The sequence below is a fragment of the Anarhichas minor genome, unplaced genomic scaffold (genome assembly GCF_050575085.1).
Source record: "Anarhichas minor isolate MPS153535 unplaced genomic scaffold, ASM5057508v1 ptg000067l, whole genome shotgun sequence".
NCBI classification, from domain to species: domain Eukaryota; kingdom Metazoa; phylum Chordata; class Actinopteri; order Perciformes; family Anarhichadidae; genus Anarhichas; species Anarhichas minor.
Genome location: NW_027466513.1, coordinates 3,448,921 through 3,464,630, shown reverse-complemented (window position 1 = coordinate 3,464,630; position 15,710 = coordinate 3,448,921).

Here is a 15,710-nt window from a genome sequence, read left to right as displayed (position 1 = left end):
GTTTACAGAGATGTAATATCTTTATCTGTGCCATTACACATCTAAATCAATACATTCAACAATAATAATAATAGTAATATGAATAATGATGATGATGATGATGATGATGATAATAATAATAATAATAAGAAGAAGAAGTAGTCATGCCTGTGTGTGTTTTAATGCTCTGATCCTGGCTGATGTAAGAGGGGCGTAGGGCGGAGAAACGACCGTGTTGTGTATTGAGGCTCGGCCCTGGACGTGATCCCAGCATGCAGTGCGTTTCCTCACAACAGGACAGCTCCCAAAGGCCACACAGTTTCCTGACTTTGTATAGAAACACAATCAGACCTGCAGGCCGAGGAGGAGGAGGAGGAGGGGGGGGGGGGGGTTCTCACTGTACTTCTTCAGAGGTCTGATCTAAAAATAGAGGAGCTCTGCTGTGTTTACACTGTTTCTGTAACAACTGACTGAACCAGTGGGTAAATATATAAACAAATATATATAGAGAGAGAGAGACAAAGCGTTGGTCACGTGTGTAAATGATCATTGATTACTGCTTTTCTTTGTTTTACATCACTGTAAACTAAATATCTGTAAGATGTCGGTCAAAACGATACATTTTACAAAGAAAACAACTTCACAGACCAACCAGTTAATGGGTTTAATCGATGGGAAATAATCGACAGATTAATCAAAAATACAAAATGTCTTTGAAATCATTGAAAAATAGCAGCTCTTTTACAATTAAACACAGCTCTAAATGATTTAATGAGACAAAATCAATCGATTTGAATAAAAACTGAGCTTCGTATGTCTGATTTGTTTGTGATGAAGGTGGAAGCTGGAGGCCTGTAGGAGCCGGTGTGAAGGGTGACAATCATGATATTGATGTTTTAACCGTTCACTGGATGAACGCCAGGTTTTATGTGAGTGTGTGTGGTTAGTTTTAACATCTTTTTTTGTATTTTTGTTCAGTTTTTGTGTTCGAGTCTGTGTGTGTTTCACCTGGCTGCATTTCCACTTAAAGTTGAAATATAAATTGAGGCACGGCTCTACATCTCATATGAATGAAATACATTTGCAGAGATCCGTCCCCTTCGGTCAGCAGCTGCTTGTATACTTTTGAGAATGTTAAGGAACAACTCATATTACGCTCTGTTTGTCATTGCAGTTACACTCGCTGCCCATGAAATATTGACGGTGCTGCTGAGTGTTCATTAATGTATTCAGAAAGAACAGTTCGTTCAGGCCGTATATGACGGTTTAAATTCACAGGAGGCCACCATCTCTATGCACAAAAGCTGCATCATTTTCTTATTGCATTTCTTTTATTTTGCCTGGTTAAATAAAGGTTAAATTTGATTCAGGAATTATTACACTAAACCTCTCACTCTCCTCACGATTCACTGAGACAAAGTGAGGCACATAATGTCGATCATTACGCTGCTTCTCTGTCAGTTTTGCTGGAATCTCTGTTGTCCAAAAGCATGAATCTTAGTGCCTGTTTTGCTTTTACACACATAAAGAGTTTGATGTCTTGTAATGCAGAACAGTGAAACACAGTTCATCGCTTTAAATATCAGTTTGATGCTTTAATAATTGTGTAAATTTGCCTTATTTTGATACATATTGTTATTAACGTCAGGATCATTTTGGCCAGCTCTATTTGCTGCATGTCTTTCTTAATATGACGGGACTTTCCTAAACCTCTGCTCGAAACAAAAGCAGATTATTCCCATTGTTTGAGAACATGCAAACAAAATATGTTGATTTAAGAAAATGCTTGTTTTCGTATCATCTCTAATTTCTGACGATTGACACCTTTTGTTAAATCACTAAATATGTCATTTGAAGCCTGAAAATGTTTTTAATGCCTTTGTTGCGTGTCACGTCCTCTCTTTTCCCACGACTCTTCAATGCAACCGTCCAGAAATGGCCAAATTATAAAATAAAAAATAGGGACCAATGCCATACAAAGGGTTAAAGAGCAAGAACTGAGTCACTGAAGCTCTGAACCTTTTATGCCCAAAGAAGTCACTGACGTCCTCACTGTGAAGATAGATTGGTGAGCAAACGATGTCTTATTGATGCGTCTCTGCGGCTGGATTCAAAGGAATGCTTGACGTAGTTTGGAGCTAAATTCATAAACCTCTTCTCTCTAAGTGTCGGCATAGAGGCTTTACATAATTGAGGGCCGATACTTTTATAGCTGAAATTATCAAGAGATGTTTTTTTGTTTTATTTTTTAATGGATTGCCTCAGAACCTCAGGGGCTTTATAGGAATTTAAATCGCTGCTGCTCCTCATTAATTGAAGAAACAAGATAAAACTGTCTTCTGCTTTTACAACTAGTCCCACGTGTCTCAAATGTATCCAGTCTGGAAAAACTGTAGATGCACAAGAGGCCGTGAGGACGGAACCGTGTAAAATTGCTTGAGAAATGTTCTTATGGATAGAATAGAATAGAAATATACTTTATTCATCCCCAAGGGGACATTTGTCATGGAGGCTCACGATAGTTTGTGAAACAGAAATCCATGCAATCCATTAGTTTTATACAGGAGCACGAATGGTCTGTTTGTTTTTCGTGTCTCTCAGAATGACCTTTTCTTTCTGGTTGATGTTACGATACCAAACAAACGTTACTTTTTGGCATCAAAACCACTTATAACGGTTTTGGAAAAACATGGTTTGGGCTAAAAATAAGTTAGATTTAGGCAACAAAACCACTTATATGTGTCCACGTATACAGATAAAAAAAAATGTAAGGAATATTTTCCTTTACGCTTTAAAATAAAATTCTGTCCACTCGACCTTCGTTTTACTAAATATCTCGTCCACGCTGGAACGTAAAAAACTACGGGCCAGTAGGTGACGATAAAGGATTTCTCAACGACACTGCAAATACCAGAGAAGAAGAATTTGAGCATGCTCAGTGAGCTCTATTTCCTTCGGCGGTGTAAACGACAAAGTGGTGTTGCTGCTTAGCGTCACTTTAAGGCGATGAAAGCCCAAAAAAACGTTGACCTGGAGACTTGTTTTACAAAATATTCACACATCTTGGTGGCCATTCAGGAACCTGCCATGGAAGACTCTGAGATGACGTCATTGTTTCCCAAACGCTCTGTTTTACATGACATCACAGATACAAAGAAACCCGAAGTTTTAAAACCCCTAAATCCTAAAACTCTGTTTGAAAAATATCTGTATACGTGTAGACAGGGCCGTATAAGTTGAAGAAAAACATCACGGTTAGGCTTAAAATAACTACGAACAGTCAGGTCTAGGCAACAAAACCACAATGCAGTGCCGAACACAGGTCTCGTGGTTAAAAGTCCCGTGTCTGTTGGTCCATATCCACCATAAGTAATCTTTCTCAATATTTAATTCTACGAGAATTTGTATGTATGTTTAGGAAACCAATATTTTACATTTCATGACTATTTCACAACCTGCTGTGTTCCTGGTTAGACCCAGTGTTTGTCATTGGTTCCTAACATCTTTGGCTCGTGACTCTTAATACAAAGAAAATACTACTTCTCACAGGTCGAGTAAGTTCATAATCTGATGCTAAGAATGCTTGATTTTAATAATTTTAGATTCACAAAGAGGTGAAACCACCTAGTGTTTCAAAATAAAACAAAGCAAAAGCTTTAGAGAGAGAACATAATTCTGTGAAGCAGAATGTTTTTTGTTTTTTTCTTGTTTCTCTCACTGGTAATTAGCTCATGACCCCTTCCATTCATCTTGTGACAGAAACCACTAAATTAAATATGACACATTATATGATTCTTCTCTAAAATACCTGATTAATACCAATGCAAAAGCAGTGTCCTATCTAGTGATCTATTCATTTTAACCCTCCTGCATTCATATCTGTTTAACTTTTACATTCTTTTATAAATTATATAACATATAAATAAGATCTTATGACGTTAATTCTCTTAAAGTCTACTGTGTCGATGGTGGGTCTGCTGTTTAAAACCACATAACTTTATTTTAGATTCAAGATCCCAGAGTTTCTAAATCGGTTAGACGACATTTTTGGGGAAATAAAGACTATTTCCATTTTGATATGTCTTGAGGTTGATTATTTAACTCAGCTTATAAATCAGAAGCTTAATCAGAATAAATACACAATGCTGTCAGGCTGTAAAATGATTTTGACAACATTAAAGCTACTTACGGGGAAAAGTAAACTGTAAACTGGACATTAAGGAGTTCCTGAGCTTTAACAAAAAACAATACGTTCCACTGCATTACCCTTCATTGAATCAGGCAGATAATCCAAACAGTTCAGGAGCATTAAATCAGACCCCCCCTCTCTCTTTCTACCCACAAACACCTGACAGAAAACCGAGAGCGAACAGCTCAGAGGCTCTGGATAAACCCTCATGTTTTATTTGCGAAAAGCGGCCCCATTGTCCCATAAGTCACCTCGCACAGCACTCTTCTGCTTCACGCCACACTGAGCCTGTCCTACTGCGTTAGCATCACCCGCTGCTAAAGCACTTAGCTTGTGTTCTGCGTGTCCTCTGTGGTACAGCCAAACATCCATTTGGAGGTCCTAGGAAAACTTTGAAGCGCTTCCACCCACACACTGAGCGAGGGGGGAGCAGGGGGCGCATTTGTGACGTTTCGTGAATACTTTGTCCAATAAATAGTGCCTCTTCATGAATACATTAGAGCTGATAACAAACATGGATGTAGCCACGGCCCCAAAACAGAGCGACGGGTATGAAACGTGGTTCCATCGACTGAAGGATTTCATTGGGAGAGTCTAAACCAATAATATCTGTAAGGCCCCGTTAGCGAGCGATAGCACCGGTTATCCATTTGGTCGCCACGTTTTATCTGTTGCCCCTTTTTTTTCTTCTTCTTCCTTCCAACACTTGTCAGACATTGTCACACCTGCTGTGAGAGCCGGCAAGGACAGAAGGAGGGCGGAGAAGCCTCCACGTCGGCTTTGAAATCAATCGACCCTTTTACATGCTGCACCGCTAAACACACGCATCAAACATACCTCTGTTTGTTTTATTGGTAGACGCGTCTTCAAATGTTTTAGGTGACGTCGTTTGTGTCGCAGCAGTAGTTTGGCGGAGACAGCCGACTACATTTGTAATGATTTCAATGTTCTGCTTTCATTTGATGTCACAGCTGCGCTCAGAAGCAGTTTCACAGCTGCCATTTTCCATCAGCTCTTTGTTGTAGGCGAAGTTATTAAGAGGGGATTTTCACAGGAGGCGTATTTTTAATAGATGATTGTCCACAAAATGGAGGAAGTTCAAAAACAAGTTGGCAGTCGAGTAATTCGATTCTCAACAAATTTACTTAATGCTGTAGTTTCGTCAGCTGCATGATCGCCAGCTAAATTAACCTCAATCAACACCAGCCGCATAAATATAGACAGTGCAGGCAAGGCGGTTGCATCAGGGCCCGTAGGGTGTGTGTGTGTGTGTGGGTTTGTGTGTGGTGGGGGGTCCCGTAGAGTGAGCGGGCCCCACAACTACGTGTAGGAAGAGAATGAGCTCTTACCAAGCAGCAACCTCTGGTGATGAAAATAAAGCCAACCCAAAACCAGTGCCCAAAACTGCAGTTCCTCAAATGGCCACTTGAGGCTAGCTCCAAAAGCGAGTCATTCCCCATTGAGCGTTTTCGCCTAGATGTCCCCCATTGCTTTGTGGACTAAGGTTTCAAAGCCTCGAGTTCGGCATATTGGCCGTAGCCATCTTGAATCGGAAGTTACAGTATCTTTATCTTCTGTACTGTACATTCCAAAATGAAAGATTAAAATTTGAGCGGTGTACCGTTGCATTTTATTGGACCACTAAAAAGTTGGCAGGCTTAAAATTTAGCGGGATACATTCATGAACACAAAGCGTTTAGCTTTAGATACCAAAGAAACCACAATGATCAGAATCCTCAACCGGGAGTCAAATCCTCTGAACGGCAGCTGGAACAAACCATTTTCTTTCTCTAACACCTCCTGGTCCAGATGTGCACCACTGACCACATCTGTCAGGCCTCACTATGAGGAAAGAGAAATAGTTCACAGCTTTACTGAAGAGGCGTTTGGACGAAGCTTTCTCACTGACACCGATGAAGTAAACCATCCGAACGCACCGAAGCAGGCTTTGTTTGTGTTTTGCACATCAGCATTAATCACTTGTAAAGAAAACCAAAAAGGGTCTCGGCCACATCAGAAATATATTCAGACAGTCGTTCGGCTTCCTAACGTTTGTCGAACACAGTAACCCCAGTTCATTGCCTCCACCTCTCCTGGATCTCAGCGCTGTTGTGTTTTCTACAATGACAACAAAGTCGGTGCCAGCAGCAACTGTGTTTATTGTTTCATAAGAAGCAGAAAACAAAACTATGAGCTCAAAAATGTTCCGGAGGATTTGCCAGATATACTACTGCGAGATTGAGTGTAACACATTGTTTGCTGCTCAGATATATGAAAAAACATTTATTTTTTTCTGGCAGTCTGTCGATCTCTCTGTTTTTCTCACACACATTTTTTTGGGGGCGATTCTGGAGAAACGACAAGATGATCTTTTTCTTAACTTGATATCAAAGTGTTTCCTATTACACTCCCACTCTGAGCAGCCCTAACGAGAGGAAATGATGAGGAAACAACCCACTGGGACCATTTAAATAGTCATTTTCTCATGAAACTAGCAGATAAAATGAAACTCCACTGAGATTTCCTCAACATGGGAAAAACATGCCAAAAAAAAAAATTTTTAATCACATTCCGAAGGAACTAATCATGCAAAATAAAGTAAAAACGTTGTTTTAAATATAATTTAAAGACTGATTTCTTCATTTTCAGAGGTGGTGTCGTATGAAACACTAAGTAACTGTGAAAACGGTGAAAAATAAACACTTTCACAACATCCTCCCTCAGCAATAAGGTCTTCACTTCCTGTTTGTGTATGGAACATGGGACACGGAGGGTTATGCTATTTAAACCAAAAGGGCAGCAGATTCCCAGCTAGCAGAGGCTGGTGGGATCTGGAAGTCTGCTGCCAGCTTCTCAGGGGGACGTGCAGTGGGTGGGAAAAGGGCAGAAAGCAGGACGAGAAGGGAAACAAGATAATGACGCAAACAAGGATGGAAAAGAGGATAATTAAACAGGGGGGGGGGGGGGGGCTGGTCATGCAACTGTGAGGCGGAAGCTGCAGCATGATATCAGATTTTTACAACTTCAGATTATTTTAAGATTAAAGACAGACGTGTTCTTTTTTTAAAGAATCGGCTTTGCAATTAAGGAAAGAAACAAAATTGTCAGAGCTCAAAGATAAACACAATGTGTTGTGGTGAGTAACACTAAATGTAAACATACTCTTGTTTGTTTACAAGAAAACTTCACGGGGCACCTTTAATATTAAGCTGGAGGCAGGCTGTAGTTAGCCTAGCGTAGCATAAAGCAGAAGGAGCCTATCAACACCTCTGAAGCTCATTAACATCTTGTTTGTTTAATTCATATAAAAATCAGAAAGGTAAATAAATGTAAATTTGTGGTTTTGAGGGGATTTAAATAGTGTTGTTTTTTTTACGGTTAACAACCGGACTCACAAAGATGTTTCCATGTTTGGTCCCATGGTCCCTAATACAGTGCTGCAGAGATGATGTATTTTTGTTTGCCGAACAGCGCGGCAGTGGCTAGTTAGCTAGCTAGCCATCCGTCTCCATAGCAGCGTCTACTCTGCAACAAACTGCAACAGCACTTTACAGCCCTACTGACGTGTGCTGTCCCCAATAACAACGTTTTCTTTTGCACCACTCAAATGCAGAGGAAAACAGTTCAATGTCCGTTCTACTTCTACTCTATTTCTATGATCTGAACCCATAATGAGGATTGTGTGTAGCAGTGTGTGGACATTCAACCAGCACAGGGATTTCAAAGACAGGAAGGCCTCTTGATAACAATCAGAGCCAGCAGTGCCTGTAACGCCCTCCGCCTGCAGGCGCCCAAACAGAGCGGACAATCTCCTCCAGCAAACTTTAAAACGATGTTTGGACACGCGGTCATGTTCTGGTTTTGTGGCATCGTCTCTGGAATGTAAACTCCCCACTACCCACTCGTAAACACAGAAGACTTCTAATGAAATACAGTGGAAAGCTCCATTTAAGTTCCACATCATCACATGCCGAATAAATCTCATCGAACTTAACATGATTTTGACTCAACATTAACAATCATTATTGATGCTGGATCTTATTTCTCTTGGGGATTTCTTTTTTTAAACGACCTGTGATACTTCCACTTATTAAATCAGCAGTGTGTGTATTTGTGTTGTTTTATCAACACAAACGTTGTGTTTGTGGTCGTCGCTTTGAGGCAGATGTGTGTTTATTTTGCTCAGATAAAGATGACGTGCGTCGTACTGTCGACTGCAGCCTCTGGACTCATTAGATCATCTTTATCTCCGCAAACCCTTCACTTTAAGCTCTTCATTTGTTAATATATTGCACTTCTGGAGGAGGGATCCCTCCTCAGTCGCTCTCTCTGAGGTTTCTTCCTATTTTTTCCGTGTTAAAGGGGGTTTTTTTTGGAGGAGGGGTTCCTGTTCCGATGCGAGGGGCCAAGGACAGAGGATGCTGTTTGTTGTACAGATTGCAAAGCTCTCTGAGGCAGATATGTGTTGTTGGGCTCTATAAATAACATTGAAATGTGTTTTTTGGACAAAAATAAATGACACAAAATGTTTTGCATGTTTCTGTTTACACCCTTCAAAGTGATTAAAGCCAAACAAACAAACTTTCTGCAACTTTCTGTGGACTGTTTAATAAAAACAATGGAAGAGACTTGAGCCCTGAAATCCTGGCAAACCCCCAAAAGTTTTGATTACAGATTGTTGGAAGAAAATGCAAATGTGATACCTATAGAGCACCACTTTGCACCTCTTAAGCATCATACGTTTCCTTTTTTCTTTCATGCAGACTGACTGTGAGAAGCTTTCACAGCGCTGTGATGACAACATGCTGCTGTCTACCACCAGAGCTGAGAGCTGCAGCGCGCTATTTCTGTGGTGAGAGGGATGAGCCAACAGTGGAGAAGATGTTAACAGTTTCAGTGTATCATGGTGGACATTAACCTTTGTCTATCTATCTATCTATCTATCTATCTATCTATCTATCTATCTATCTATCTATCTATCTATCGATAGATGTAGACATCTATCGATAGATATCTATAGGTTAGAGAGATCAATATAGATAGATAGATAGACAGACAGATCATTTAATTACCCTATACATGTCTTTACTTGAGCATACTTCTTATGCACATATATTGATTTTTAAAAGAATATAGTCATGTTCTAGCCTCTTACCCCTCCTGCAGAGCAGTCTTCAGTGCAGTGAGACCTTCGTAAGTGTTACTGGGTAAATCTCAGAGAGCATCAATCACTGGACTCCAAGTCCAAACACACGTTCAGCGCACATTGTTCCCTCTCCGCTCCGCAGACCCGAGGCATGGCTCTCATCTCGTGGACAATAACAAGGCAGTTAACAGCAGCAGGTACGTAGTTCAGTCCCACTCAGAGACACTAAATCAATCTGTTTCACATAAACATCAGGCTTTTTACACCACTTGCTCATCCTGAAACCTGAGTTTGGAGTGTGACGTTTCTAACTTATTACACAGAGAGAAACAGATGAGTTATGTAAACAAGCGTCGTCGCTCTTCCTCATATTTCCGCTGCTCATCGTTTATCGTCTGTCCAGGCTCAGAAATCTTAATATTCCTTCCTGCAGTTAAGTGGAGCTATTTTAGGAATTCAGATTGTCCTCTTTTTATATACATAGTGACATTTCATGCAGATGAAATCATCAAGTTATTGCACTTTTTAAAATAAAAAGTGATTTATGTTACAATATCAATGGAGGCCCTACAGGCGGTTAATCCAACAGTGATATGATATAAAACATCTAATGTTGTGAGTGTAGATCTACATTTATGTTCACCACAGTTCAGTAAAAAACAACTCTTTGAAATAGATTTTTTGTTGTAAATTGTTAACTAATCTGCCGTTTTGGTCTTAATCGACTCAGATTTCTTCAGTTGATTTGTTTGTTTTATGCTTTTTGTCTTGCTGAATGACTTATTCCCAAGAAACTTTATGAGCACATTTCTGGTAAACACAATATGCTTTTGTGTGATTCTTTGTGAAGAAACAGATCTGTCGATTAAATCCACTAACTGATTAGTAGATATGAGTGTTAGTTGATTAAGAATATCTTAAGTGGAAGACAGCCACTCTAAACAATGTAAACTCATTTCTGGTGCTGTGTTATCGTTACTCAAAACTTACTCAATTGTTGTTCATTTCAGCCAAATATATCCGAGCTGTCCCTTTAACACGTTTGCACATTCAGGCGCCTCGTCTTCAGATTTGCATGTGAGAGTCGTCACATAACCTGAACACAAACACACATTTACTATTTCAGAATACATTCTTTGTCACACTCAGTATATTTTCACAGGTTGAAGAAAAGTTGTACATTAAATATGTTTCACAATAACTGCAAACAAGTCACACAACAATGAGGCAGGCTGCTGCTAAAATTAATATTGTCTAAAGGTGGAATTTTCTTGGCATGCAGCTTTAGATTGTCACTCATTACAAGTGAAACGCACCAACCATTAACTAAAGAGGAAAATTCAGGTTGCAATTTAGGGCTGGGAGGCATTCAGCAGAAGTAAAGAGTGCAGAAGCAGCGAGCAGAACTAATTTCATCAAATATTAAACCTGGTTTGGAGACTCAGATGAGCAGCGCAGGACTCAAGAGGGATTTCCCTGCATGAGGAGAGCCGGAGGATCATTTTCGCACAGGAAGTGGACGTGGGTGGTAGCCATTTTGAAAAAAATTATTAATACAAAGTATTGTGGGAAAACATCAGATCTGGAATTACCACACTGGCAAAGAAATCCCACTTTCAAAGCTTTTGGCACCAAAATAGATAAATGTATATATTTATCTGTGATAGAATATTATAAAGTCAAGATTCACTAACTATCTTTTTTAGGAGCTTTTCTTCTTCTGTGATATCTTTTGTGCATTTGGGTAATACTGACGATGGAAACAATCATCTTAAGAAAATCTTGATTCATTTTCAGGGCTGTTTGTCATGCTAATGCTAACACGTCTCACATGCTAGTCAGTATGTTTTCATAGCATACAGATTTCTCCTCCTGCATGTGACAGCTTATACACAAGAGGTGTTCTATGACTGTGTTCATTTTGTCTGACTTTTTGGATTTAGTTTGGTGTTTTTAGTCAATTTTAGACTAAAACTGTGGACATTTTAGTCCCGTCGAAGTCAGAGAAAACAAGAACATCGTCCGTCTAGTTTCTAGTTAGTCAACAAAAACACAACATTTTAGAAATCAAAGATTAGTCGACTAAAAAGTCCAGTTTTAGTTAAAGGTGCAGTGTGTGGTATGTGGCGCCATCTAGTGGTGAGGTTGCAGATTGCAACCAATTGAAGCTGAAACTTCTCCCGAACAACTATAGATGGCTGACGCGAAAATGCAAATGGTCCCATCTAGAGGCAGTGTTTGTTTTGTCCATTCTGGGCTACTGTAGAAACACGACGGCCGGCTCTGTGAAGAGCCACCGCTGTGTGTGTAGATAAAAATGGGTTATTCTAAGGTAACAAAAACGCAACAGTTCTTATTATCAGGTAATTATACACTGAAGAAAACATACGTATTAATATTAATACGTATGTTATATCCTATTTCTGCCAATAGATCCGCTTCAATGCGACACACTGTACCTTTAAGACCAAGAAGGAGCATTTCAATCAAACTTCACAGAACTGCAGTCTACGTGTTTCTGGCCAAGTAAATTAAGGAACTTAACTTGCCAGGTAAATAAAATTCATAATGCTGCATTCACATGGAATCAGGCAGACAAACGACACATGACGATATGAAAAAAAAAAAATTAAATAAAATGAGCTTGTGTCTACTATTTTATGTACTTATTCTAGTAATGCATATAGCTACACACAATGTGATTTCTCTTAATATGCTTTTGCAAACTTCAACAAATCACAAAATACCACTTTCAATAGAGCTGTCATCTTTGTCTTTACTGTCAGCGGGTTGACGTCATCTGTTCAGGACACGTGAAAAAAGGTCACAAGGTGACTTCTTCCTCTGTGTTGAAATGTGTTTTTTTTTTTTAAAGGTCCACATCCTGTAATGACAGGATGTGTCAAGCACTTATCATTAATCTAATAAATCTAAATATTAAGAGAGGAAGGGAACATACGGTCTTATTTCAGTTTAAAAGCAACAGTTCCATATTAATGATCAAGATGAATGTATAAACAGATACGTAGATATGTAGATACATGCACTCATACAAAGGTAAGAAGAGAAATATGAAATGTATCTTCAACCTGAACAGAATATATAAATGTAAGAAGAACATACGATGAAGAAATCTATTAAAGATTAAAAGCTAATGACTGTCAATGCAAACTGAGATAAAATCATCATCAAAGCTAAGATAATATAAGACAAAATAAAAGAAACTACGATACGATAAAAGAAAAGAAACTAAACTAAGATAAGTTCAGCTCAGCTAAACTGGAATAAAATTAACTAAGAGAAGAGAAGAGAAGACATTACAGAAAAAACTTTCCTCAAACAAGCTCAGCTTAAAATGGACAAGTTATTTAAATGCCTTTGACCATTATTTATTAGTTTTTTAATAAGGAGTGTTTTTAATCCTGTTTCGTGAATAAAAGGTAAAACAAAGTGCAATCTTTTTTGATTTCCAAGTGAAACTTCCTGCAGAAGCCGAGGAGCTGAAATACGTCTGTTTCTGTATTTCATCTCACCGATGGAGAAAAGCCTTTACTTCTTTTTATAAGACATTTTGGATGAGTTTGTCTAAATGGCTAAAGTACAGTAAATGGATATGATGAAAGTTTTAAGCATTTACACAAAAACAGACCGGCTTCATTGCTGTTGAGTGAAAGTGAAAGTTATCTTTGAACATCCTCCTCGCTCACAGAAAGTGCAGCAGTCTATAACCGTCTACCAGTCGTCCTCTGCTCGCTCCTGCCTGCAAAGCGACTGCATGCATTTTATTTTTGGGAAAGTTCTGTACTTCAGGTGGACATTTTAGGGTCGCGGCAGGTGCTGTGTTGAGAGGCAGGACACAGTAACAGGGGAACTGAAGGAGAGAGAGAGAGAATGTTTTTTTTTGGGGGGGGGGGGGGAGGTAAAGTGAAGCACATTACCCGCGGGCGGCCAATAGGTTGGCACCATCCTGTCGTCCTCCATCGCCTCCACTCAGCTCCTCCAGCTGAGGCGTACTTAGCACCATTCATAATGCATGGTCACCACCCCTCCACGCACAGGCCTGTCATGGCTTGTTCCCTTCGACAACTCAGCCCAACTCCACTTTCTCCCCTAAGTGGACGCCAACGGTTGCATAATTTAGATGCCGCCCGCTGTTTTCTGGGCTCATCTCTTATCAAAAATGTAACAGGCTGAGTTTCTGGGGGATTTTTTTATATCTTAAGGGGGAAATGGAAGATGTTCCAGTTGAGACAATGGCCAAAACTTCTTCCCTAAAACTTTTCTGCATCATGTATGGCTGACTGCCCACATGTGTACATGACATAAAGCTCCACACTGGATGAAGAACAGACACATGTACTGCATATTTAAAACCAAAAATGTTCGGATTAATTGAGGAAGACTAACGAGGGACTCTCATGTTGTTACTTTATCAATTAAAACCTTCTCCCGAAGATGTCTTTGAATGTCCAAATGTGAAATGATGTGTCCGAGCACATGTGCGTCTATCAGGGAGGATCAAAGTATAACATATTTAATAAATCAGAGTTTTTTTGGTTCAATGGAGTTGATAGAGGGAAACAAAAGGCCCATTGACGGTGACTCGTGCAGCCGGTGTGGCCAGCTGCAGTCGGGGCAGGTCAAGGTGACTGAGGGCACGATGAGAAGAAAGATATTTAAGAGAGACGACAAACACCTGCTGAGAATATCTGACTTCACCCTCGTAAAGAAAAGACATGGGTCACTTTGTATCAGCTGTGGTTAATTCAGTGAACGGAGGAGCCAGATATTTGGGGAATACAGCATGAAACAAAGTTTGCACAGGTATCTGAAGGACTGTTATTCCTGAACTGAAAGGTTCTCTATGTCAGTGTTTCCCATCTTTCTTATTGTTCTAGGGTCTCACTTTTTAAAATAGACAAACAATCATTACCCAACTCACAACTGGCCTTTTCTAAAATCGTGAGCGTGAAGTTAACCAGTCTTTGGGAATGACTGGTCTAAAAGACATTTGGAGCATTAATGTAGCAACAAACAACTATTATTAATGTAAAGATATAAAGGAGTAATGTCTGAGCAGAGAAGGAAGTCTCTCTCTCTCTCTCTCTCTCTCTGTGTGTTGTAATCAGAGTGCTTTGTTTAAATAGCCGGGCCGGCCTTTTAGAGCATGCTAGTGCATGTTAGCGTGGTTAGCTAACGACCACCGCTCTGCACTGCACTCATACGGCTGATAACGCCGCCTCGACCCACAGAGTCTTCATGGAAGCGTAGCATCCATCCCCCTCAGGGTAAACACTGTTAGCTCTGTTAGCACTTTCACCATAGTTAGCACCGTTAGCTGCTAGCACAGCCGTCGCCATGTTGAGAGCCGTATGGAGCCAACACTGTACCTTGATCACAACCAGAATACAAGTGTGCATGTAATCCATAGACTGCATATAACAAGTGGACGAAAGTTGTGTTTCTGTTCGTCGTGTCACAAAAGCGACGTGGATTAAGACGCCTGACTGTATTGTCCAGGCCTGTTTTTACTACTCGATCTACGTCTCCACAACAAAGGAGTTCAGCCCCACCACCGTATTAGGTATAAGCAGTGACTGGTGGCCGTTGTTCCAAGCAGAAAACAGACCAGCACGTCTGCAAGAACATCTCACCTAAACAGACTACAGTTTCAAATAAATAACCACCGACAATCATAACAAACGCCTGGTGTTTGTTTGAGAGTTATTACTCTCAATTACACTGCTAGAAACGTCTTATTTTTTACTACAAATGTATATCAGCTTGTTCTCGGGTTGTTATTGTTATTTTGTAAAATTAAAGAGATTTTAAAAGCCTGAGAGATTTGAAACAGAAGTAAAACAAAATTTGTGACAGCAAACAAAAATCTGACCATGCCAATATACTGTACTTTACCACGAACCCTGCTATTATGTTCCAGCAGCAACAATAACTTCATTTATGTCTCCATACATGGTCGCATCAGCAGCGCTGTCTGTAATTACTGTTTACTGCAACCTCGGCTCCATTTATGGTGAACCGTCTTGATCTGGTGGTGAGCAGCGAGTCTGTAATCTCAAGGATTTGCAGGCTGCTCATGAAATTACTGTCATGGGTGAGAGGATTATTTAATTCCTGATTCGCAGTAAGGTCAGGATTTCACACACCGGTGAGTGGGCCTCGGCTTTAAATAGGAGCTTGACGGTAAGCGGGACAGTCAGAGACAGAAGAAATGTTGAATCAGGACACTTCTGACTGCAGGTGTTGAGGAAATCAAGGTTCTCTCGGTTCCTTTTTCTTTGTTTTCCTCTTGGGGATTTGGGAGGTTTTAGCCTCCTGAGGTGCAGTTTGTTGTTCAAAAATGAAAATTACTCTCGGCACCGCATGTGTTACTTT